The 26,083-nt window shown below is 43.4% G+C and overlaps 1 pseudogene; it reads right to left on the bottom strand.

Moving 5' to 3' along the window:
• Nucleotides 1-19,444: 19,444 nt before the first annotated feature.
• On the bottom strand, nucleotides 19,445-19,510 carry LOC119628181 (U7 small nuclear RNA; annotated as a pseudogene).
• Nucleotides 19,511-26,083: the final 6,573 nt, after the last annotated feature.

Here is a 26,083-nt window from a genome sequence, read left to right as displayed (position 1 = left end):
CAGCAATCACAGAGATACAGAATCTCAGAGAAGATACCCTAACTTCTTCATGCCACCACATTAGTAGCAGTTGTTTTGGTTGCAAGCAACAGAAACTAACACTGATGAACTTAGTAACGAAAAAATGAATCTACTAGAAGAATCTGAGGTACACAGGGAGGGAAAGGAAAGCCACAGAACCCAGCTAGGGATGGACAGGAACCAGATATAAGGTCTCTGTGGCAGGAACCCCTTGATCTTCTCATCTGGGCATTGCTACTGTAAAGAAGGAGCACCAACCATTTGATCATTTTGCCATTCAGTCAGGATTCAGAGGCAAGGGCCCAGCTAGCCAAACTTAGGTCCACCATTGCTTGGCTGCACTGGGCAGTAAGACAAAATGCCTGCAGAAGGTTCTTCAAAAGGAGTGAGAATTCCTGGAAGAAAATGCTAGTAGGACGGAAGAAGGGATCCAAGGTGGGGGGCAGGGGATGTATGTACACAGGCATGCATGCACACACACACACACACTACACCTATACATTCAGGTAACCTACTGTGTAGTGAGGGAATCGGAGGTTATAACACAATATAAGACATGCTATAGTAGAGGTATATACATGCAAAGAACTCTAGAAATCCAAAGAAAGGAGTTACTGGGGACAAACGGAGGTCAGAAAGGTTTTGCAAAGATCCAATTCAACAATGAGCAATGATTATATGCCAAGCATTGTGCCCACCATGACATTTAAGCAGAGTCTAGAAAGATAAGACAGTGTTCTTAGGTACAACGTAAGACTGAAAGGGGGCATTACAGGGAGAATAAATAGCATGTGTGAGATCATGGCAGTGTGAAACTGCAAAGGCAGAGAGAGCATAGGAGACAGGGAGAGATTGTGTAGAGGAAAGAATGGGGAAACAGGAGTGATCTCAGGTCATGAATTCACAACAGGTTTTCCATGCCAAATTCAGGAGACCAGATTTATCCCAAACGCAGTGGTCAGGCATGAAGGATATTGCATGTGTCATGGGATTGAGGTCTAGAGCAATCTCTGTGGTGGATTGCAATGGGTGGATCTTGAGTATGTTATGGGAGATGCAGCACAGCTGACACTGAAGGCCAATTAGATGCCTAGGACACCACTCCAAGAACGATATGATGAGGGCTGATCAAGTTCATGCCTTAGGGAGGGATAACAATTATGAGCAATATCTGCAGGCCAGAGTTAGCAGGAGATGGTCACCAGCTTTTGAGGGTGGAAAGAGAATAGATAGTACTAATGTAGAGAGCTCATCGGGTGACCATATTCAACAGTAATTGCAAAGCTTTCCCTGGCCTCCCATTGTGGAAATGGGAAGGTCTAATCTATTCTTTTAACCAGAAATGCAGTGGTCATCTATGAAGCCTCAACCTGGTTCTCAGAGCTCACCAAGGAGGAAAGTGTGCTGGGAAGTGTTTCAGGGGGCGAGAGGAATGGAGTAGGATCCAGTTGTTCCCTACAGGGCTGACTGTGCAGGTGCTCATCCTCCCCGTGCTGTTCTTTCAAAACTCTTGACTTTCCATTTGAGACCTTTCAAACACAGATGCCAATCTGATGCATCAACTTTATCTCCTACTCCTTTCTAATACATAGATGGTACTCCAAACTAGACTTACTGCTTTTCCAACTCCATATCTCTATTCAGGCCATTCCAACCATCCAGAAAGCCTTCCACATCCTCCAGGTTCCAACACCACCTCCCTCTTCCATGAAGCCAGCCAGAGGATTAGGAATTAGGAAGCCGGAAGTGGAAAGCAGAAAACAGTAGATAACACAGGCTGGTGTAGCCAGGATTCAAGGTGCCAGGAGAGAGAAACTGATCACCTACCTGCCTGGCCCTGCTTGTGTGAAAGAGTAGCCAGAGGAAGAAGCCCAACCCCTCAGCTTCCATGTAGAAAGAGGGTACCAGACCTTACACCCTTGCCAAAATTTCACATTATGGCAGATGGAGGAAGAAGATAATTCCCCATAAAAAAACCCTCAAGGTCCTGCATATAACCAGAAATCAAACATCTCCTGCAGTGAGGAATGAGGAATGAGTTGGGTCTGACTAGAGGACTTTGGGGGCTGGTGGACACTCCTTGGCCATGTTCTGTTGTAAAGCAGTACATGGTGACTGCCTTTCAGGAGGCTCTGAGGTGCCCTTCTGGGCTGGAGTGAAGTCGGAGAGGGAAGCTTTTCTCCTATGTTCCAGCCTTGTTGGAGGGCAACAGACTAGAACGGCTGATACTGATTGGGATCTTTCCTTGGGAGATCACACAGATGGCTTTTTCTTTCCTAGTACAGGATATTCAGAGTAAGAAGGAAGTCGAATTGAATATAGAAGTGAAGGTCAGAGAGTTCAGAACCCTGACTTGTCCTTCCCCATCTAGTTCTGCCACTTAAGGGCAAGTCCCTTGGTTTCCACCTGTGTGAAATAGGCATGCAAGATTGCTCACCTAGTTTACCAGCTGGTGAGAATGAAAATAAATCACAACTGTAAATGTGGTTGAAAAATATTATACCCATAAATATCTCTATCACTAGTAGAGAGACCCCATCAGCAATTATCCAAATTGGTAGATGATTATAACTGACCTCTCCCAGCAATTCTCCTGCAAAAGCATATATAGATATAGATATATCATGGAGACTTTTGCACAAACATTGCTCTTGGGTTTCAGCTGAAAAGTATCCAGCCCACCACATGTGCCCCTTGGGGCATGATCTGTTGAGGAGTAGGGCTGAGAGTTTTATCACTCTTCCTGTAGCAACCTAGATTTCCTTGGGCCTCTCCCAAGTCAAGTAAAACAGTGAGAGTAAAACGCTAGCTCAGCATTTCAGTTTCTGCGAGAACATGTGCCAACACGATATGGATCAGGGACTCAGGGGAGTTTTCAAACCAATAATGCAAATAAAAATAAAATAAGTTTGGGCAAGCAGCCTGCGATGTTAATATTACGTTCAGTGTTATAAGCTACTTTTCCCTGAAAATTATTACCTAGAGGTACTTGTTGGAAAACCAGAAATTGCTCTCCTAACTTAGAGATTTTAATCCTTGAGCTTGAAATCTACCAGATGCCAAAGTTTTCAGTGGGGCTTCTTCCAACCTTCATTTGAATGTTAATTGCAGTCCTCCTTGCTTTATCTCACTCTCCCTTCCATATATCCACTGTTCTGTTCTACTTTCCTGGCAGAGAGTTGAATTTCCTGGGTAGAAACAGTTGTTCTCTGTCAGTGGTTTCTAAACATATCGGAACTCTTTCCAAATTGTACAATCTCATCTCACTTACAACTCCAGCCCACCTTTCTGGTTGTTGTAGCAGTTGTAAAGCAGGATTAGTGATGGAAAATGGACAAATAATTAAGCCCTAACTACATTTCATTCAAAAGTAAACCTGGGAAGAAAGTTATCCGTGGCTTAAAAGGTAAATGTTAATTTTGCATTGTAAAAAGGAGGGAATGCAGCCCTCTGGGCCTGCCCATCCCTTGCCTAAGTGGAGATCTCTGTCAGATTGCTGTTCCCAATCTGATGGCAATCTGTGTTCCCAATCTAAGTGGGTTAGTGTAATGGGCTCAGCCAGGGGCTCAGAGTCCAGAGACTCAGGACAAGGGGCATGCTCTGGGGACTGGGAGGACACGGGCCAGGCAGGCCTGACATGTGTGATTGGAGATGGAGCAGAGGGAGGAACAGCACCTCTGGGGAAGGCCAGATGAAAATCCTAGGGAACTACTCTACTCTGCACGTCAGGTAGGGTCCAGATACTCAGCATGGCCCAATGGAGAAGAGGGCAGGAAAAACTCCAGCAGAGATGGAGGAGGGGAGCCATTTCTGCCCTGTCCAGTGAGCAGGTAGATGACTTTCACAACGACCCCCTGGGAAGGAGGTGAGAGTGGATGACTGTCTTCCCAATAATGAAAATGAATTTATTTTTCTTGGTTTTGCATGAGAGCCAAGGATGGTTTCAGAAAGAACCACAGTCAGAAGGGAGAAACTTCCTGTGCTCTTCAGTAGATGGAGGAAAGACCAAGTTGAGTCAACTCTACCTAGATAGTCACGTAAGCATAGCCTCAGGGGAACATGGGAGCTACACACAACTCATAGTCTGCTACACACAACTCATGGCATGCCAATATCCCACTGGGGAAACAAGATCATGGCAAGCCCATCAAAAGCCCACAAAACCAGCCACAGGCATGTGGCCTATACAACAGTGTTCTGGTGCAGTACTTGGGGCACCTACCCTTTTGGAATGACATCACCTGGGTTCAAACCCCCTCCCCTTCTCTCATCCTCAGCTTCACAATGGAGCTGATAATAGCACCTACCTCACAGTATTGTTTGAAGAATGAGGAAAACGCATAAAATGCTTAGGACAGCATCTGGCACCAAGTAAATATTCAATAAACATCAGTTGCTACTATTTGCTCTGAGGCAATATAAAGAAAATAGAGGACGACTGGGCTCCCATCTTGTAATGAGATCCACCAGCACCACATCTCATGTCTCTTTCTTCCCACATACCTTTGTGTTAAGCTTTTTACTGACTGTGTGAAAAAAGTCAAATCAGCTTTGCCCGAGACTTAACTTATCCGGAAGGTTCAACTGGAAGATCATGTGTGACAATAGCCCACAGATATATTAAATATAAATGAAAAGGAGATGTTTCTTCATTCGATGCCCATCATTTAATGAGGTTTCATATGTGTCCGCACTTCCCACCTCATTTTATCCTGTAAAAGTTTTGCAAGTAAGTATTATTATTCCTACTTCACACACACACACACACACACACACACACACACGCGCACATACACACAAAAAAGAAAAGGAAAGGAGACCTGGATTGGCTTGTGCTTTTTTTTTTTTTTTGCAGGCCTTCATAGACCATAAGTCACACTGGACGCAGTAGCAATTCCAAGTAGGCGAGGAAAAAAGAGCTGATCAGCCAAAGAACCCCTGGAAGAGAATCAAGGCTTCCTCCTCTTGTTGCAGGAGCCTCCTCAAGGGGCACCTTCTTGGGAAGCTTTCTCTGACTCTCCTTGAAGACGCAGCTTCTCCCACCTTCCTACTCCCCTGGGTCTTGCCCACGTTTCCTGTGATGATGATGATGATGATGAGGTTGTGTCATCACCTCTCCTGGGAAGACTGCAAACTCTTTTTCAAGAGCCCCTACCCCAGCACCTGGACAACACATGGTATAGAAAAGGAGCTCAAGCTTGAATTAAATGAAGATAAGTTCTGTACTCCATGGGTGTCCAAAAAAACAAAACATGACTAAGTTTCAAGCCTTTTTACAATGGACTGAATATTTATGTTCCCCATCTCCCACAAATTTATATATTGAAATACTAACCCACAATGTGATGATGTTAGGAGGCAGGGCCTTAGGGAGGTGATTAGGTCATGAGGGTGGAGCCCTCATGAATGGGATTAGCACCCTTATGATAGAGGCCAGAGAGAGGCCCTTTGCCCCTTCCACCATGTGAGGACACAGCTAGGTGTCATCTCTGACCCAGAACACAGGTCCTTACCAGATACTGAATCTGCCGGCACCTTGATCCTGGATTTTCTAGCCTCTAGAACTCTGAGAAATACATTTCTGTTGTTTAAAATCCACCCAGTTTGTGGTATTTTGTTATAGCAGCCTGAATGAGCTAAAAAATGTCTTTATTCCTTTCATTTGCAATCCTAAAAGAGTGATAGTTGGGTCTTTCATGAGCAAAGAGTCTGTCACCAAGATGGTAAGAAGTTAGAGGAAAGTTACAAAGTAGACAAAGATGCCCACTTCTACTTAACACAGCTCTGGAGGTCCTGGCTTATGCCAAAGACAAGAAAAAGAAGTGAGGCCTGTGGAATGGAATAGAAGAGACAATCTGTAATTTCCAGATGTTATGATTTTATGATTGCCCACATTAAAAAAATCCAAAAGAATCCACAAATGATTAGAACTAATAAGAGACAGTATCAGCATAAGATAGAAAATCAATCTCCTAAAATTACTAGAAGGAGAAGCAAAAAGAGAAAGTAGACATATGAACAAAGAAACAAAATGTGTTTCTAGTTAAATACCTCATTGTCTTTGGGAGAAAGGGGAGGGATATGGAAATTTTTGATCAAGCAAAGCACAGGGCCCTTTGGCCACATTTCAGCTTGCAACAAGGAAGACTTTCCTAACCAGGGAGAACTGTATGGAGGCCTTCAAGCTGAGTTGGCACAGAGAGTATGGGGCATGTTATTAAATGTGAATTGAACTATATGACCTTTCTGGTTCCTTCTAATCCTGAGACCCATTTAGGATAAAACACACTGGCATATTCAAAAGGAAGAATATACACAATCATTGCTTTGTTTGGAGAATGTCATAGGCAAACTCTAAGATGGCCTCCAATGATCCCAGCCTCCTGGTATTCACGCCCTTTGTGTAAAACTCTCTTCTTGAGTGTGGACTGAATTTACTGGCTTATCCCTAACAAACAGAATAGAGCAGAAGCGACGAGATGTCACTCTCAAAATGCAGTTATAAAAAGACCGTGGTTTCCATCTTGGGTGCTTTTTGTCACTGCAAATCTAGCCCTAAGAAAAGCCAGTTGCCAGGTTATATGGAGAGATCCACGTGGCTAAAACTGAGAGAGGCTTCTGTCTGATACCCAGCAAGAAACGGAGGCATTCAATCCAATGTCCATGAGAAACTCAATCCAGTCGACAACCCCATGAGTGAGTTTAGAAGCAGATCCTCCCCAGTCAGCCCTTCAAATGAGAGTGCAGCCCTGGTTGACACTTTGACTCCAACTTCATGAGAGGCCATAATCCCAGAGGTGCCTAGCTAAGCTGCATCCAGATTCTTGACCCATAGAAGTTGTGAGATAATATATGTTTGTTGTTTTAAGCTACTGAGTTTTGAGATGATTTGCTATATAGGCAAGTAACTAATGCAGGGGTCTTTTAACGTGTACTTCACACCAGGAACATGTGCTTCTGGTCAGTAGCCTATATTTTTTACAAGAAATTTTAAAATTTAAACCTCTTGAAGTCTCACTTTATGACAGTCATATTTCTTTGAATTCTGGGCCTCACCCTACTTTTGAATCTTATTTGGAGAGAAGTAGGAGGAGGGAGCTACAGGGTCTGCCTTAACCTTCAGGGATGTGTACTTACGTTGACTTGATGATCCTCATTCAGAAAATTAACAATCTACTAACATGTTCCCACTGCATCTTCTCTGGCCACACAGATGCAAGTGTCAAAAGCATCAACCAGCACACTACCTGAAATTAACCATGATTCTGGGATGGAATTAACAAGGCAGGTCATGTCCATGATTTGGCCATGGTTTTGGTGTTTATCATTCTTCCATTCAGTGGTACTGGGTTTCCACTGACAACCTGATGCTCATTCAAGCATCTGGCCATGTGAATATTGCAGTTCCCCAATACCCTCTCAGGCTAGGCTTCATGATACTCTCTCCCTTACCTCTTCACATTACCTGCTACTTGTTCTTTATCTTTCATCTTAGGAACCACTTCCTTTGTGATGAGTTTCTTGACCACTTAAACCAAGATGTTGTTAGATGCTCATCCTACATTCTCCAACAATTCCTTGCACTTCCCCAATCACAGCACTTCTCACATTATAATAACTACTTGGTTATAAACCTTTTTCACCACCAGACTTAAGCTGTAAGACTAGCTATTTTGTCTCTTTTGGTTCTGTTGCATCCTTAAAGCCTAACAAAGTCTCTAGCACTTAACAATTGAATTATAAATACATAATAAATAAATAAATATATATATAAATGCTTTGTACTCTTCAGGCCAAAAGTTTGCTTCCAGAACTTACCCAAGCACCCTACCACCAAAACCTCATAGAACAGCAACCTGGATTAAAACAATGTAAACAATAAAATGAAGTCAGAATGCAAAAGGACAGACATACTCGAAGGACAGGGGAAGAACAAGACAGCCATCCAGATAACACAAGCTGTCAGACACACTTTGGCTGCAATTCACTGGCGAATTCAGGTGGGGGTGTCCTGTTGGCCTAAATTATCTGGATATGCCTTCATTTTGCTTTGGTCCATAAACTCTTTTATCTCCTCTACAACTGGGAAGTTGGCAAAGCTTGCTTCTCCCACCAGAGAATGCAGATGAGCTCCCAGGCACTGGCCTTCCTCCTATTCAGTTTCATCCCTTTTAGTTCCATTTCATTTCCTTTAGTTCCAGTTGGTTCCCTGGGTTAAGGACTCCAGAACTGTTTCAGAGCTACTTTCTATTTCAACTGATCTTACGATCGAACCTCAGTGAGCTTCAGCACATGGTATTCACTTTGCACATTATTCCAGATTTGAGAATGTTGATGCCAAACTTTTTAAATATGATGGAAGGAACAACTTTAAAATAGTTTCAGAAAAAAATTTATTGATGTCTTAAATCTCCTTGTCTTTTGCAATTTATTTTAAACCACATGACTGTACAAAATAGCTACTAGAAGGCTTGCCATCCCCTAGGCTGTCTCTACAGAAATATATATATATCACTTTGAACAAAAATGAGTTTAAAATCCTATTTAAATGACTGGTTGATCCAATCAACAAGGGGAATAATAGGGTGGATGCCACCTGGTCAATTTACTGTTGCTATATAGCAAACCACCCCACAACTTTGTGGCTTAGAACAATTTTTAATTTAACTCTCAATGCTATGTGTTGGCTGGGTGGTCTTTGCTCTAAGCTGGTTAAGCTAATCTCTGTTGCTGGTCCCTCTCATGCCACAGTCGTCAGCTGATAGGTGGGCCAGTGGCTGGGTGATCTGGAATGGCCTCTCTACATAACTGGTAGGTGAGAGGTTATCAGCAGGGGACTTGGCTATCATCTTCCAGTAGGCTAGTTCAAGCTCATCTGCATACAACTCAGTGTTCCGAGCCCAGCAAGAGAGAGAAAGCTCAAATGGACAAGCAATTTTCAAATCTCTGCTTGCTTTGCATTTGCCGATGCCCCAAATCACATAGCTAACCAAGATTCGAGGGATAGGGACATCAACTCTACCTCTTAATGAGGTATCTGCAACATCAAAGGAAAGTAAGTAGATGGAGAGAAGGGAAGTATTGGTGCCATTTTTGTTCTCTATTATAATTTATATAATTTGTACAATTTTCTGTTATAATTTCCATACAATTTGCCTTGTTCATTTCCCATGGATACTCTTTGAAAGAGCACTTATTTCCATTTTATGGATGACAACACTGAGGCACAAAGAAGTGAAGCAGAATGTCCATGGTTATACCACTAATAAATGACAGAGCTGGAATTTGGACTCAGTATCACATTGCTCTGAAACCTGCATTTCTAATCATTCCCTTTTGTGTATAACCCAAGTACTGGCTGGTTGCTAACAGGTTGCTAATCTGAATTCAAACTTTAAAAAAAAAAATTCATGTATGTAGGCAGCAGCCTCAGTCTGTATTTATCAAATATTTTCAAAATATTTTGCAGAGATTATTTTTATTACTAGTTCAATAAAACCTCAAGCCCCAGATGTGGTTAGTCAGGCTCTCTTCTCCTGAACTTTCAAGCCCTAAGGCACTTTATGGTAATGAAACCTCAACTTCTTCAACTCCTTAGTGACATTCCTTCCCACTTATAAACAGAAAGAATCTTCTTTTTTGAAACCATGAAATTCTACTGCAGTTTCCACCCTTGGAAGAGACAAGACTCAGAATCTCTGGGCTCATTCCCAGCCCCAGCTCTCGTTTCAAAACCATGGGGAACTGGGACCAGAACCAAGGATGTTGCCTCTTTGCATAGATAAGAACTGGTCATGCGAGCCCATCAAGTTTCAAGCAGATTACTAACCACTCCAAAAATGAAACCAGAGCCACAGTGAACAGTGCCTCAAAGCTGGTCTCTCCCCAGTCCTTGCAAAGGTAGGTTTTCTCCATGTCCTGTTTCTGCCTCTCCTCTCCTCCTGGTGCTCTCCCTTTCTCACTGGTCTCTTTGGCTCTCTCTCCTTCCATTTCCATTTCTTCTAATCCAAACTTCCTTTCCTCCCCATACCCCTCTTTGACTGTGGAATACCATTAGGAATACCACTTCTATTGAAATTAGTCCAAAAGATGCCTTTGGCTGTAATATGAAGAGATGGAAGACCCAGGAGGTGAATTAAATGCACTCAGTGAATCTGGTAATCCTGTTTATATTGAGGGAATAGAAATACATTATTTCTTACATGTAGTCTACTTCTACTCTGAAGTCTCCCATTGACTAGGAATGAATTTATCTTCATTTGACAGTTTTCTGACCCAAATCAGCTAGCTCTGTCCATTGATCTGATTTAAAATGCAACCAAAGGGTTGGGTTGCTTTAACAGAAATCTAAACATGGCCAACAGTGCCTGCCATCACGTAGATTTTTCATAATATGTGAGTTTCTCAGTGTGGCTGTCGGGACCTCCTGGTGAAGCTTACCTCTTGAATGGCCATTATTTAGCAATAGAAATGATTCAGCAACGAAAACAAGTGCTTGACTTTTTTTTCTTTTTAAAAGATTTATTAAAGCTCCTCAGAGGTTGTTTTTATAAAACCCAGCCCTTAGAGTGGTTGACCTTAAAAATGTGTTTATCTAAGCTATATTCCCCAAAACGTTGACCAACATAATAAATAATTTATTTAATGTTTCCTTAAATATTATTTTGTTTGGTTTAAACCCAAAGTAGAAACTTCTCCCCAAAAGGAACACTGTCTCATTTTTGTATACAATGGAAACATTTGGGAACAAATAAAAGAAATATAATCTTTCTCACAAATGTTGGCTTACTAAGTGAGCTGGTTAATTCAGGGGATGCAAAATAAATGTTGTGACATTTGGCTGTTAAATTAGAAGCTGGGAACTTTGGTTGATGGTTATATCGTTATTTTTAGTACTTCGTTATACTGGTAGGAAAATAAATATCCACAAATAAACATAGCAAGTAGGGCACAAAGGAATTATCAACAGGAAAATGCCCTTCGCCCAAACCATGGAGGAGCAGCTACATGGACTGTGTTCACACTTACAAATGTCTTTTTCCAGAGATGTTGGTAAATCTAGAGCTTAGCTACATTGGAACTGCCTTCAGGACAACCTGCTAAATGTACCCCCACTTCCTCTGCAGAGCTGTCCCTTCATCCATAGTGGGACTAATCACAGAAGTCCTGCCCCTGGGCCACAGAGGGGCCCTGACAGGCAAGTCAATTAGATTCCACTTTGTGAGCCCTGACATAAACTAGCCAATTAGATTCGCTTTGTGAGTCCTGACATAGGCTAGCCAAATAGATTCCACTTTCTAGGACTCTGTGTTTGGGCAAGAAGCACATTTGACTCAACCTCAGCCAATTATAATTTGGGGTATATATATGAAACAGGAGGAGAAGGAGCCTGCTCTTTGGGTCATAAAACTAGAGGCAAATCAAAGGCTGCCCAGGAAAAAGGCTGGTTACAACAGAGGGCACTAGAGAAGCAGAACTGAGCGATGGTGATGCGTGATTTCTGACAACGCTGTATAAGCCCCTGAGTCCAGCCATGCCCAACCATTAATTCCCCCTTTTGCTTAAACTGGCTGGAATCAGTGTTGGCATGTCCTGTAATAACCAAAAGAGTCTTGACTAATCCCGGGCACCCAGGATGAGGCACAAGTTGTCCTCAGGGGATAATTGTTCATTTTATCCCTCTAGCTTTCTGATACTAACTTAGATTTACACCTATCTTAAATCCCACCTTCAGCGCTACGTATATTTCTGTTCATCCCCTTTTTTGGTGAAACATTCTCTATAGGGACAGGAAGTCAGGACAACTAGTCAGAGTCTCACAGCAATGAGTGTGATGACCACATCCTAGACCAAGCCAGTTCCTTAGAAGCAGTCTTGCTGATTTCAGAGCATATCTTTGGATTAAAATCAAATGTGGGTGTGAGCTCAACGACCCAAGGATTCTTACTCTTTAAATACAATTATGGGCTGGGCGCGGCGGCTCACGCCTGTAATCCCAGCACTTTGGAAGGCCGAAGCGGGCAAATCACGAGGTCAGGAGATCAAGACCATCCTGGTGAACACTGTGAAACCCCATCTCTACTAAAAAAAAAAAAAAAAAAAAAAAAAAAAAAAAATTAGCCGGGCATGGTGGCGAGTGCCTGTAGCCCCAGCTACTCAGGATGCTGAGGCAGGAGAATGGCGTGAACCCGGGAGGCGGAGCTTGCAGTGAGCCAAGATGGTGCCACTGAACTCCAGCCTGGGCAACAGAGCGAGACTCCGTTTCAAAAAAAAACAAAATAAAATAAAATAATTTTAAAAAATAAAAAATAAATACAATTATGAAACTAGTCTGTGAAGGCTCGTTTTGGGTTCAGCTGGAGACACATGTGGCACCTTAAAAATCAGGTACCTGCACTGTACAGAGTACCTTCCTTATATTGTCTCATTAAAGCCTCCCCCAAACCTTGTGTGGCAGGTATCATTACTATCCCATTTCACAGAAAAGGAAGAAACACTCAGAATGGCTCAGAAACTCATACAGTTAATTAGTTGTGGAGGCTGGAAGAAATTCTGTGTCTATAATATTCTATCCTTCCCTAAATGCTGGCCACTCTGCTAAGACAGTAAAGAAGCAGAGGAGTGGTCATGGGGGCCATCAGTCTACCATGTGAGATTCAAGAAGAGTTATTAAGAACAGTCACCAGTAAGCAAAGAACATTGAACTCGGAATTAGACTGTTCTGAAATTGACATCCTAGTTCTGCCCCTCATTTCTTCTGTGTTCTTGGGCACTTTTCTTTATCCCTTGAAGTCTCAGTTTCTCCACTGTGAAACAAGGTTAATTATAATATAGTAGAGAGTCCTATTGCTTCTTGGCCCTTTGACTAAGATCAAGTGTATAGTAGACAGTCTCCAAGGACAGCCGCCAATAATTCCCCATCCCTGTTCATGAACACCACTCCTTGCTTTAAGAGGAGGAGTCTACTTATTACCCTCTCCATAAATGTGGGCTGGCCTCAGAGCTTGTAAAGGCAAATAGAATGTGGAGGAAGTGACATTCTCTGACTTCTGAGCCCAGGTCTTAAGCTTCTGCTTCTTCTCCCTTGGAGGCCAGGATTTAAGGAAGTCCAACCTAGACTAATGAACGATTAGATGCCCTGAGGATGAATGACCATTTGAACATCAAGACTTGACCAAACTCTAAACTAAATGCAGCCTCAAGAAAGACCCTAAGCAAGGCCAGTAGAAGAACCGGCCCAGCTAAACCCCAGCCAAACCACTGAATTGTAAGAAATAATATGTTATTGTTATTTTAAGCCTTACTCTCTGGGATGATTTGTTACGTAACAACAGATAACTGACTTGCCTCAGGTTGCTGGGAAGATTTTACAGGTTAATGTATGTAAAAGCAAGAACACCTAGAACAAAGTTTGCCATTCATGTATTCAACACATGTTTATTGGGCAAGTACTTTATGGGCACCACTGCAGAGGCGATTGGGATTCTGAGGGGAGCAGGGCAAAGTCACCACCCTCTTGGAGCTTACATTGCAATAAGAGGAATAATAAATAATAAAAAAATAAATAATACAATGTCAAGTACTGACTTCTGCTGAGAACAGTTGCTGTGTAGCAACCCTGTATTATTTGTATGTGCTGCTAACTATCCTTGGTTTACATGCTCTTGGTTCAGGCCTTCAGAAATTCAGTGAAAGTGAAGCAAAGTAGGGAGGTAAAGGCTGAGAGGGAGAAGACCTATTTTAGATAGTGTGGTCCAAATGGCCCTTTTTGCATGGGGTATTTGAATAGACACCTGAATGATAGAGGAAGTCAGCCATGCCTTCCCTGTACAGCCATGACTCCTATGCATGCACCTGTTCACATAATGTATTCTAGTTATTTGTTTTTGTCTTATCTTCCCTCATTGACAGAGAGCTCTTATAGGCAGGCAGAGGCATTTCACATTCAGATCCTCTGTGGTTTGGGCAGTGGTTGATGCCCAGTAGGTGTTCAGGGAACACTGATTGACCATATGAAGGCATGTCATGGAGCCATCCACTACTCAACTCAAGGGTTAAAGTCACTGAGCCAAAAAGAAGGCCCAAAATGTAGCTACTACCCTCCGCAGGAGACCCTGCAGAACACAGGCCAGATTCCCCCTTTACAGAAAGCTTCATTGGCAGCCCAACTGTCCCATGACCTCTATGCGAAGCCTGAGGAAACCCTGCCTTACTTGGGTCCAGTTGCTGGGAACAGCCACCCACCTGTCCTATACCCTTAGGCAGAAACCTCTATGGCCATCACCAGAAGGGAGGTGTCTACCTGCACTTTCCTTGAGCTGCCCAGGCACTATGGTACAGGGAGCAAGATCTCTAAGGACAGGGGAAAACCCAGGGGATCTGAGATCTGCCTCCTCCTGCACCCAGCAGTCAGGCTGCAAGTTCCAGGCAGGATGTGATGGGAGGGAAGCCTGGTGGAGCAGAGGCGTTTGCTCAGCAGGAGAAACTCTGTCATTCCCTGTCCTCCCCTGACTCCACCTCATCTGGCCCACTAGTAACAACATCCCAGTTGGCCTCATGAAAAATACCACGCCCGATTTCAACAAAGACACCTTGGTTGTGCACAGCCACAGGCCTGCGGGTGTGCTTTCACCTCTGCCCTTCCCACCAAACCCTCCTTTATTATCCACCAGACCAGATAGCAATAGGGCGACTTCGTCTTCCTGAGCGGCTCCACATTCCACAAAGGGGCCGTTGCTATTTGCCACTCTGGGAGAGAAAGCCCATCACGGGCCTTCCCCTATGGAGCCCTCTGTCTTTCCCTGCCTCTCCTCCAGCTGCTCCTGGTTCAAGCCGCTGCCTGCCCCGGCTAATAATGCCTTGTCATGCAGTGACAGAATTACGGCCTCACACTGGTTTCACATGTCACAAATAATTGTGCTCATTGCGCATCATATTGAAGTTGTCAGGTCTCTCTTACGCCTATAATTTGTGTGAGTTGATCATACTTTGGTAAATCAGCAGGTCGCGACCTGTGCCCTTTAGCCCCCGTGGCTGGCTGAGAATGACCTACAAATCTTGTGACAGGGACAACAGAGAGGGTATGAACTGCTCAATTGCTCGTGTCTATCAGCTGCTGTGGAGAGAGTCCGTTGCTCTCTGCTTTCACCATCACTTTAAACGGCTAACGCGGCACCCTATGTCAGCCCATCTTAATTTCTTCACATCTGTTTTTTTTTTCCTCTAGATTTTTTTTAAGTACTTTTGGATACTTCTAATTTTTTATCCTTTACCACAAGACATTTTGGTGCCAAACCCAAGTGTCTTTCTTGCATGTGTTTTAAATAAAAAACCTCCAGCGACTGTGATAAAGGGAACAGACCTCACTTTCTCTGTCCAGCCCAACTGAACAGAGCTCCACGCAATGGTTAAATCTGGCTGGCAGCTTTATGAGCTCCATTGCTAACACTTTATTGGGTAACACGTTCACAGATAGTGTTCCTGAGACTTTGTTTTCATTAAGGTACAACATGTACCATCAAGTTGCATTTAATTCTCTGCTTCACATTTTATACACAGTATTGCTGACCGTGGCCTTCAGTATCTAATGCTGGAAAGAGAGTAATGAAGTTCAAGCTGCTTTTATTACCCTGGATCTTCAATAACTGGCTTCTTAAAAAGTCAGTGGAAAAGAAGCAAGATGACCAAGTTCTGTCCAGACTGATGCTCTGCAGAAATGCTGGAGTGAGGTCAAGAATAAAATGGTTTTATGTGGGTCTATCTCCAGGGCAACTGTTGCAAGTTAGGTGCCCAGAGAGTGGCTAGCCTCCTCCTAGGTTAAGAAACAGAACATGGCATCAATGGCTCCACGATGTTCACCCTGGTGGCTTCCCATTCTTTGGCAAGCTACCTCACTCCTGCAGAGAAGCACCAGTGGGTGGGTTTGTAATTCTGAAAGCAGATGGCAACATCTGACTGCCCATGTTAGGATGTCAGGAAGTGAGGAAGATGCCACTTGTTGGAGCAATAACAGGCATAAGGGCAGTGGGTGAAAGGAGAGCAAATGAGCAAGGCTCTCTCTCCACACCTATACAAGGCATGCCCATTTAATTTCCAAAAGCGTCAACTGAGGGTGTGTGAACTAGGAATAATTAGTAGCACACACAAGCAATGCACAGTTGTTACAGAAGACACAAACTCATGTTGCTTGAGTGTTTGGATTCCTTTCCCCCTTACCTCTTCTGGTCATAGGCACAGACCCATGATGATTCTCAGCACTGAAAGGCATATCACTTTCGATGTAATTTACAACAGCCAATCACCAAGTTAAGGCAGGAGTGGGGAAATAAAATGTTGTGTCTGGGTTGCAACTATAACCCTCCAAAGGCCCCAGCTATGAAGCAAGTTCAATGCAGATGTGGGTGGTTATGGACTGGAGGTTTATTTTTCAGGAGTATCTCTTTGCTGAGAAAACTTAATGGAAATGTAGACAGATGGGGGTTCAGATCGCAGTACCACCTGTAACAAGCTTGGTGACCTAGGCACGTTACCTTAACTCTCCGTGTCTCAGTTCCTCAACCTGCACAGTAGTTGGCTCATAGTAGGTGCTGAGTAGATCTTATTTTTTTTCTCAGTCTAGGTTTTCATTTGCAAGCAAAGCAGTGTGACAGTTAAGCAGAAAAGGAATATATAGGGAAGATGTGGGCAGCTTACAGAGTCTGAAGAAACGCTGGAGAGCTGAGATGAAAAATGAGCTGGAACCAAAGAAGGTTAGAGGGCAAAGAACATAGCTGACACCAGACCATGAGCACAATCCAGTTATGATGCTGCCCCTGGCACCACCTCCATTGGCCCTTGGGTTCTACCACTGAACCCCAGACTCCAGTATCTTCTTCCTTCTCATTCTTTACCTGGGGCTGGGGAAGGAAGCAGTTCAGGCTTCAGGTTTTACTCACACCCCTTTAATACTTTAATACTGTATATATTATTTTTTGGTTCTTTTTCAACAAAGGTGTGGGGTGTGGGGTGGAGAATCTGCATTAAAGCAACCCAATCAGCTTATCCAAAGCCATGCTGTGAATCAGTGACACTATTTGGAATGAAAACACACCCGCATCTCCAGTTCCCCTTAAGTTGTGTCCATAACTAGCTCATGGAATGACTGTGGGAGAATTCAGGGGGAATAGTGAAACTCTGGCTTCCCATAGGAGCAGGGAAGACACTGGCTACCAAGTGCAAAGTCATCTTTGACTCCCACCTCTGTTACTGGTGAGACAGGGCTCTAAAGAAGTGCCTTGGATGGCCTTGAAAGATGGGACTCAGTCAAATCCATGGATAGGAAGAGAATGAAAAACGAATCTGGAAAATTCAGTCACACACTCCATTATTGAGTGGTTATGTTCTAGGCACTAGGCTAAGTTCTTTTGTGGCATTATTTTATTTAACATTCACATTAAATCAATGAGCTATTATTATCCCCATTTTACAAATGAGGAAATCAAGTCTTCTGAGTCGGAGGGCATGTGGTAACATGGACATAGCACAAAAGCTTTGCCTTCAAAGCAGGTCGTGCCCACAGATGTCTCTGGGTGGCGGCGGCATAGAAAAAGGACACGGGAACCCCAGGGCACAATATCATGGGTACTTAAGAAATGCCTGGTGATCTCATAATCTCCAAAACCAGTATTGTTTGGGCTAAGGGATCAAGAGACAAAAAGCTAAGGAATATTTCATGATCTGGAAACTTTCAGTTCCTTTAATATGAAAATGCTCAACATGAAGTATTAAAGATGTAAGGATTCGGAGGTTGCAGGAGGCCAAAGAAGATTAAGAGATTCTTTCCCCCAAATGAAGTGCATAGTGTATCCATTACAGGGCATGGAGATTTCCCCTCCCCTCCCCTGTCCCTTCCGCTTAATAGAGAAAATGCTGAAAACTTTGAAGAAATACATTCTTTGTTCCTTAAGTTCCATGATTAATTAGGTATAAGCCATGTTTCAAAATGTTTCGTCATTTATTTGTAATTCTCCCCAGAGTGTGTACAGTAACTTGGCTCAGAACACATAGATTACATTGCAAATGCTACTCATATGCTGAAACTTTTTATGTGTCTTTCCCTTTCTTTCTCTGCTTTCCCCTATAGTACTTGAGTGGAAGAACAAAGCTGGATTTCCATCGAAGAGCACACCCTGCTTTGAGTGGATTTCTCCAGCCTATGGGGAACCAACAGAAGGGGGACTGGAAACAGTCAGCAGGCAGCCGTGCGCCCACACAGGCATGGAGACTCCCAGGTTGCTCTAACCCCCGTATCTCCGGATCAGTCAAGCAAAGCTGTGCATTTGCTTTAAGTCAGTCTTCATCTCTCCATCTCTCTTCACACACCCCTCCCCAGGAGTAATCCCCAGGATTAATCCCCAGGATGCATAAGCTAGGGAGCAATACAGTGTAGCCGTAAACACATGGGATCCAACCATGGAGCTCTGACTCCATTTTTAGAGCTTTGTCTTTTTCTCATCTATTAAATGGGGATAAGAATAGCCTCCGAGATCCACTGGGTCATCGTAGGAGCAAATGTGATTTAACAGGGTGCTTCATTCAGAATATGCTTTCTACGGGTGTTCACATTATGTTTGTTATTTTCAATTTGGCCCAACTCCCAACCCCCACACACACTCCGGGGCCAAGTGACTTAGGACAGTGCTTGGAGCAGTGAATTTGAGTCTATGGAAGAGAAATTGGATCAGTCAGACAAATTCCCAAGTTGAAGCAATTTGTGTTATGCACATACACACAAAACACACAACACACACGTACACATGCACACACACACAGCTCAGGTTACAAGATTTGTTGCTGATTCCAAGGCAGACTGCTCTTCTTGCCTTCCATCAGACCCCCTGACTTGCTGCAGAGGTAGCACCTCCCTTTGCAATATTTTTACTTCCATATCTTTGCTTCCCATCACTCATCAACAAAAACATTCCTTCTCCAAAGCTCAGATCAAGTGCCACCACCAGCTTACAGTCCTCACTTTGCCACTCTTTAAGGTGGACTGCGTATGGTCAAGGGTGAGGCCTCATCTCCTAGGCTTCAACTGCCTGGGCCTTGAAGGTGCATTGAATTGAATCACCAGGTGTATCAGTTTCCTGGGGCTGCCATAACAAAGTACACAAACCTGGCGGTTTAAACACCAGAAACTTACAGTCTCACGATTCTGGAGTCTAAAAGTTCAAAGTCAAGGTGTCAGCAGAGTGGTTCCTTCTGAGGGCTGCGAGGGAGAATCTGTTCCATTCCTCCCTCTTAGCTTCTGGTGGTTTGGTGGCGATCTTTGGGGTTTCTTCATTTGCAGAAGCATCACCCCAATCTCTGCCGTCAGCTTCATACAGCATTTTCCCAGTAAGGGTGTCTGTTTCTATGTCAAAATATGCCCCTTTTTGGGGGGTATCAGGGTGAAGTTCTGGTAAAAATACAGAAAACCTGCTAGACAAATTCAAAAAGAACTGTAACACTCGTAATTTGTCCTTATTATAAGAACCCAATTACTTTGGATTAGGGCCCACCCTAATGACCTCATCTTAACTTGATCAACTGCAAGGACCCTATTTCCAAACAAGGCCACATTCACAGGTACTAGAGAAGAGGACTCTAACTTTTTTCTCAGGAGAGGTAGGGGACACTGTTCAACCCATGACCAGGGGTGAATGAATAACAACTCTGAGTCAGAGTCCATAGGTTCATTCTGTTTTTCTTTTCTTTTTTCTTTTTTTTTTGAGAGAGAGGATCTTGCTTTGTTGCCCAGGCTGCAATGCAGCAGCATGATCACAGCTCACTGTAGCCCCAAACTCCCAGACTCAAGCAATCCTCCTGCCTCAGCCTTCCAAAGCACTGGGACTACAGGTGTGAGCCTCTGCTCTTAGCCTCTGTTTCTAATTCTAGCAGGGAAGAGCAGTGAGAATACTGAAAGGGTAACATCCAAGCCTGCCCTTATCATCAAACACAGATAGTTCCCATCTGGTGGTTCTTGAGCCCTGCTGCCACATTAGCCTCACCTGTAGATCCTAAAGGCAAAATGAGACAAAACCAAACAACGATGCTGGGATGGGGAAGACAGGTCAGTGGGACTCAGCCATCACTTTCTTTCAGGTGCAGCCAAGGAGGAGATCCACCGCACTAGACTAAACACACGAACAATCCATGTGCTTTTCCCTGGTCTAGCCAGAGAGCCATTTCTTGTTTGGGGGCTTACAGTGTTACTTAGGATGTTTAAACAACTCTTAAAAAATTAAACTGACCTCTTATGTAGAATTCTATAAAGAATATAGAATGTTAAAAATCTCCACATGGTTGAGATTAAGGAAAAAACATACGCTTTTCCTAAAATATGCAGCCATTCGTCTACTTTTGGTAGAACTAACTCTTGCCCAAATGGAGAAGTAGAGGCGGGGGTTTCGGTCTCATAGTTGGAAATGCTTTGAGATCAAAGAGGGAGAGATTTTATAGGTCGTGAAGACACCACTGCTGGCTGTTCTCGTGGTGGTCAGCATGATACTCCAGGCTTATACTCAACGTGTCTTGCTGGTTCAGCGTGGACATGGTATTATTGGTGCCTCGTGTTTCCGTTGGAGAGATGAGCTGGCATATGAAGAACATGCAGACACCTGGAGAGGAATGAGCAATCCATGGGCCCAGGTTTTTTTTAGCAGAAAAGAGAGCAGGCGCACTGGTGATCATAACAATAGGGAACACTTCCATGAGTATATCATGCATCTGATAGTCAATAGTAGCGACGTCCTTATTACTTCTAATGTTTTTGTTGTTTTTTTGTTTGTTTGTTTTTTGTTTTTTTTCAGACGGAGTCTTGCTCTGTCTGTCACCCAGGCTGGAGTGCAGTGGTGCAATCTTGGCTCCCTGCAAGCTCTGCCTCCCAGTTTCACGCCATTCTCCTGCCTCAGCCTCTACAGGCATCCACCACCATGTCCGGCTAATTTTTTTTGTATTTTTAGTAGAGATGGGGTTTCACCGTGATAGCCAGGATGGCCTCGATCTTCTGACCTCATCATCTGCCTGCCTCGGCCTCCCAAAGTGCTGGGATTACAGGTGTGAGCCACCACACCCGGCCACTTCTAAACTTTTTGTGCTAGTTTTCTAACTACCAAAATCTAATTTCGAACATTTGGCTACTTGAGTGACTACATTCTTCTCCATGTTTTGGAAGTATGAACACAAAGCAGATTCTTTGGAAATTAAACACATTTGTTTCGGGGATATTTTATTAAACAGACTAGAAGGACAAAAGTCACTTACATTGGCAGTTCAGTCTTTGCTACCTGAGAACAAGTTCTAAGAAACAGCAAATAACAGGCATACAGGCCCCATAAAGGAACTGTGAAATTACTCATTCTGATGAAATTCAGGTTTCTTATTTCAGAGGGAATTGGGGGAGGAGGTGTAGAAGAAAATTGGATAGTCAATTAGGACTAACTACATGGCTAATCTCAAAGATTACAAATCCCAGGGATGTAAATGATACCTACGGCCCCGATATCTTCAGTAAACATTTAAAATAATAAAAACAATAAATTATCCATTGCCACAAGTTTGACCTCTTACCCTGGTCATATCAGAGTGGGTCCAGCAGAAAGGGGAGGAAGGTCTAAACTTTGCCTGGGTGATGTGAGGTTAGGGACTGAGGACCCTCTTCTGCCAAAAAGTTAATCTCCAGTATTTATTTGGGTGCAAACGAAAGTAGAATAATGGGGAAGGAGGTCCTTCATGTAAAAGAAACTCAAAAGCTTTACAGACTGAATTAGGTGTAATCCTTATGGGATCCCTAACAGCTCATAAATAACTTTTAATGAGATTTCCAGCGAGTAAAATAGCACGTGGAGGAAAAAGTATTCTTTTTTATTTTTGTTATTTTGTTTTCAATAAAGCACATGCTTCATATCGTTGTTTTCCAAACCCATAACCAAAAGAAGGGAAACCATTTCAATAAGAAGAGATTAGTACTGAAAATATTTAATTAGCTGATAGGGACAGGAAATGCTTGAATATGTCATTGAAAATATTTGACATTGACCACTAATCTATGGAAACTTATAGAGCTGAGTCTAAAGCATGTTCCGGAGTTAAGCAGAGAAATAAATCAAGGTTTGCAAATGTCATTTAAGTTTTCACCTGTCCCACGATTCAAAATTATTGGCTTCCCAATGAAAAGCATATGTTGTGTCCCATGCCTGGGGAGTAGTAATGAAGTGAGGCAGACACTCTCCAGCGCTCCCTCCCATGGTGCCCCTCTTTATTTCCCATCAAGTGAAAATAATTACTGTATCCTTAAGGGAGCGCTTCCCTGCGTCTGGTCTGCCGATAAGGGCTGCCATGCTGGCTCCTCCAGCCCTGCCCCTCTTCCTTGAGGGACCATGGTTTGATTTATGAGAAAATAGTTGGCAAATTGCGATGTCCATCTTGATGGATGACATCATTTGGACCATTTTGCTGATCATGTATGACTACCTTTTTTTTTTTATTTAGCCTGGTTGCAATTGATCCGTAGCTCCAACAGCTGAAGAAGGGGGAAAAAAATAGCAATTGCCTTTTCTTGGAGCGGTCACTAAGCAGAAAGAGCTCTGGCCTTTTGTTCCCTAGAAACTCACCAGTGATGTTCAAGCCCTTTACAAAGAGCTCTCATAGATATTATCTTAGACCATCCAAACAAAGGCTCTCAGAAGTAGGCAAGACGGGTATAGTTCTTCTCATTGGAAAGATAAAGTAAAGTTCAGAGAGACTGAGTGCATTCCCCCAGGTCACACAGTTAGTCAAAATCAGGGGTTCAAATCTTGGTCTTTTGACTCCCAAGCAAATTCTTTCTCTTTTCATTGTTTCTTGATGGAACAAGAAGGTACACTTAGTGACAAAATCAAACTCCCCCTATAATAGGCTATTCAGTCCTGCTCCTTCCCGAGTTTCTGGGAGCTTTCTAACTGAGCTCCAAGCCCCTGATATCTCCCTTCACCATCTTTCCTCCTAGCCACCACAAGCATTATAACCCTGCAACACAAACCCAATTATGTCATGACCCTGTTAACTTTCAGTGCCTTCTTATCCCCCAACACTTGCCTCTCAGGACTTTCCACCTTATCCTCTCTAATAAGAAGGTTGTGGAGGTGTGGAGTGGAACCTAAAGTGGTCTATTTCGAATTTATTTGAAATCTCATGCTTCATATCTAATTTTATTTTATTATTTATTTTGAGATGGAATCTCATTCGTCACCCAGGCTGAAGTGCAGTGGTGCGATCTCGGCTCACTGAAAGCTCTGCCTCCCAGGTTCACGCCATTCTCCTGCCTCGGCCTCCTGAGTAGCTAGGACTACAGGTGCCTGCCACCATGCCCGGCTAATTTTTTTGTCTTTTTAGTAGAGACAGGGTTTTACCGTGTTAGCCAGGATGGTCTCGATATCCTGACCTCGTGATCCACCCGCCTCAGCCTCCCTTCATATCTAATTTTAATAGGGACTTTGCATTATATTCAATATATTCTTGTTTGCTTTCACCTAAAAATGATGATTTCAATCTAATCTTTAATTAAAATGAAGGCCTGGGGAAAGCAGCCTCATCTTTATTTTATGGCTTTGGGCTCTCCTTAGTGTACCTCCTATTTTGAGTACTCCTAGTACACATCCTGGGTCCCAAGGGATCAGGTCTAGGGCCTTAGCATTGACTATAAGGTCCTCGTTCAGCCACCTTACCTTCCTCCTAGCCTGATTTCTACCACTCATACCCTGACCTCTTGCACTACAGCCATGCTGATCTTGCATGCCTCCATGCCTTTGCACATGATCCTCCCTCAGCCTGAAAGTCTTTTCTCCCTTTACCTCGAAATTCCCAGCAGGCATGCATGGCACCCCTCAGTGCACCTTCCCTTGTGTCCCCAACTGTGGCTCTATCACCTGCACCCCATTCCTGGTAGCAGTTAACCCTTTGGATCCTAGTCATCTACGAGAATGTCCCTCTTTTCCCACTAAACTAAGTTCCCTTACCCACTATCTTCATAGCTACCAGAGCCCAGTATACTTGGCATAAACTAGGTACTAAATAAATACTTGTAAAATAAATAAAAACTATTAAAATACTTTCCACTAGGAGATTTGTTTTTAGAAGCTAGCCTAATCTCAGTTGCTTATATTGTACAGTTTTTAAGAGTTTTATACATTTAAAAAAATCAATCATGTGCATTTTTTATGCGTGCCAGGTGCATGATCTCATTGGATATTCATGATCTCATTTTTCTTCAAAAAAGCAGGTAGAGCAACATCTCATTCTCTTGCCATACTTGGAGGTAAACTCCAGATCCTGGAGTTCAAATGCCTGCGTTTGGATCACCCTCTCCTTACTATCTCTGCTTGAGCTCAGTTTTCTCATCTGTAAGAGGGGATGATAATGGTACTAATACTTGACAATAAAGGCCATGAGCTCTAGAAATGATGGACTAGGTCAGGAATTGGCAAACTATGGCCCATAGGCCAAATCCAGCCCACCACCTGTTTGTGTGTGACCTGGGAACTGAGAATGGTTTTTATAATCTTAAGTGATTTTAAAAAATCAAGAGAGTAATCATATGTTGTGATCCATGAATATTCTATGAAATTCAAATTGCAACGCCTATAAACAAAGTTTTACTGAGATATAGCCCTGCCCATTTGTTTACATATTGTGTGGCACTGTTTCTGTGCCACAATGGCAGAGTTGAGTTTCTATGACAGAGACCAGTCAGCCCACCAAGGCTAACATGCTTACTGTCTGACCCTTTGCTGACCCCTGACCTACGGTCAAGTCCTCGTTCCACCCCTCACGAGCTCTGGGACCTTGGGAAGATTGGGTAACCTCTCTAGGCCAGTTTCCCTTGTGAAGGAGAGATAATAATATCTGCCTCCTAGGGCTTTATGAGATTAAGTGAGGTAACACACTTAAAGCGCTTGGTAAGGACCCAGTACTATGAATGTTAGCTAATGTTACTAAGCTACCTTCCCAGAGGGCTAGAATTTGCCAAGTAGCAGAATAGGGGTGGGAAGGAGGTACCAGTGCCAGCTGTGTGGACGGTTCCAACCTGATGTAATTGGAGAGGCTGAGAGGCAGGATGAGAGCCAAATGGAGCTGAAGAGAAAGCCAAGTGCCAAGGTGCAGCTTTGGCGCTTTGGCCAAGTGCCAAAGGGCCCAGCCAGGACCCAAGCTGGGTCCCAAAGTTGAGTTCCCGGTTGGGTTTAGAGGGGACCAACTCAGAAGTCAGTGAGGAACAAGCCGGGAATGGGGATAGAGGGCTCTAAGATTCCCCCAGGACTCAGACAGCACTCCACAGGAGGACAGGTTTAAAGAGACAGGCTTGACATCCCCATTTACTCATGAGATAGAAGCTCTGGATAATCAAATGTCTTGCCCAAGAGAATACAACTAGCAAAACACCAGGTGCCCAGACCTGAACTTCTCCATCCACTTTAGCCTGCTGACTTTCCTAACCGATGTTTCAGGTTCAAATTCTTTTGTGAATCTTAGGAACTATACCATTGAGTCTAAGGGACTAAGGGAAACAGTATGTTGTGCTGTTTTGTTTTTTCAAAGAACAGAGGGCACTAATTTTCTTAAAACCATCGAACATGAATTAAAGGTGTTTTCTCCCTTTATACAGTTAGATTCCTTGTTGCTGAAGGCAGCAGGAACATGCTTTGCAGGCTCAGATTTTCAGCAAGGCCTCTGACAGGGGTCTCTAGCCTAAGGGCGTGTTTTTTTCCACAGTTCAATGACAACTCTGCAAATGGCAAATTGTTTATGATTTGAGAGCTGCAAGGATCCAAGCTGCATTGAAAGGAGAAGGAAGGAAAAAAGCATGCTAAGAAAAGCAACAAGTAATTCAAAGACCCAGGCCAAACATAAACCTACAGATTTCAATAGACACTTGATAAAAATGTCTTTATAATGTCTGCATGTCTTTGCAAGAAGGCTCTAGATCTACGGCTTCTTTATTATTCCTAACATTTGTGATTGCCAAAGAAGATTGAGTTCAGAAAGGTACTCTCCAAGGGCAAGGTGGAAG

This window comes from Chlorocebus sabaeus, chromosome 9, assembly GCF_047675955.1.
Source record: "Chlorocebus sabaeus isolate Y175 chromosome 9, mChlSab1.0.hap1, whole genome shotgun sequence".
Classification (NCBI taxonomy): domain Eukaryota; kingdom Metazoa; phylum Chordata; class Mammalia; order Primates; family Cercopithecidae; genus Chlorocebus; species Chlorocebus sabaeus.
The sequence above is the reverse complement of the archived record's forward strand: the minus strand, read 5'-3'. Positions and strand labels throughout refer to the sequence as shown.